Source organism: Drosophila rhopaloa, unplaced genomic scaffold, assembly GCF_018152115.1.
Source record: "Drosophila rhopaloa isolate 14029-0021.01 unplaced genomic scaffold, ASM1815211v1 contig_3, whole genome shotgun sequence".
NCBI lineage: Eukaryota > Metazoa > Arthropoda > Insecta > Diptera > Drosophilidae > Drosophila > Drosophila rhopaloa.
The window spans coordinates 21,405,881-21,406,921 of record NW_025335123.1 but is presented as its reverse complement, the minus strand read 5'-3'; the positions used below and the strand labels follow the sequence as shown (position 1 = coordinate 21,406,921).

The 1,041-nt window shown below is 40.0% G+C and overlaps 1 non-coding gene across 1 annotated transcript; it reads left to right on the top strand.

The window, feature by feature from the left end:
- The first annotated feature begins 469 nt into the window (after window positions 1–469).
- Window positions 470–541, top strand: Trnaq-uug. Its single transcript has one exon. It is a non-coding gene; the product is annotated as a tRNA-Gln (tRNA).
- The last annotated feature ends 500 nt before the right edge of the window (window positions 542–1,041 follow it).

The window sequence follows — 1,041 nt, the reverse complement described above, 5'->3', positions numbered from 1 at the left end:
TACACATGAAACATTTTATTTTAAATATACAAACTCAAAAATTATATTCAATTATTTTTAAGTTAATTGTTTATTTTTTATTTGCTTTCACTTTCTTTAAAAGTTCTTTCACCAACTTCTTAGATTAAATACTACAAAAGTTATTTTTTAGTGAAAGATATTATTTGAAGTTAATTAGTTAAAATAAATTTGTATATATTTTTAATTCTCATCTTCAAGAAATAACGAATAATCACTAAAACTTTGAGTTTTATTTTCGGAATACCTAGACTTCTCCCCCTTTTTTGGATGACCCTTTAACTTTGAGCCCCCTTTTTCGCCGCGTGTACTAACCCCCATCAGAGGCCTAATGAGAGCGAGCGAGACAAAGCGGGCTATTTATAGAACTGGAGGCCTGAGCCTCTCTCCATCTCTCTCTCTTTCTCTCCGATTTTCGGTTGGCTGCGATTTTGCAGCGCTGCAATTATCTGGTTCTATGGTGTAATGGTTAGCACTCTGGACTTTGAATCCAGCGATCCGAGTTCAAATCTCGGTAGAACCTGCAGATAAATATTTTTTTTTGGGGCTTTCGGCATACCTTTTTCTGAGGGTCGCTTATCGGATGACGGTTGATTGACAGCGGCTTGGACCCTCTGCTCACATTCGATGATGATATTCGACCAAATAGTTGGACAGGCGGACGGGGGAGTATTGGTCAATAGTCGGCACTTCATTGCTCATTATCTCGTTAATCAAGTCGACAAACTTGTTCGTCTATTTGCACAATTGCCATGGGCCAACCCCGGAACCATCTCCCTTTTCCCCGGGCGATAGAAAAACCATTGAAATGATTCCAGACCGACGCTGCTTTTTTTTTTCGGTGACTGCGGTGTGAATTTGATTTGTGTCACGTGATATGACAGGGGGCGAGATATGACATCTTTGTGAGTGGTCATCGTGAGAGCTGGGAATCGAACGGAGTGTGGCGTCGATCCAGGGCATTAACCCAGCCAGATGGAAATGATACCGAAACGTTCATTGAGAAAATTAAATTCATATCGT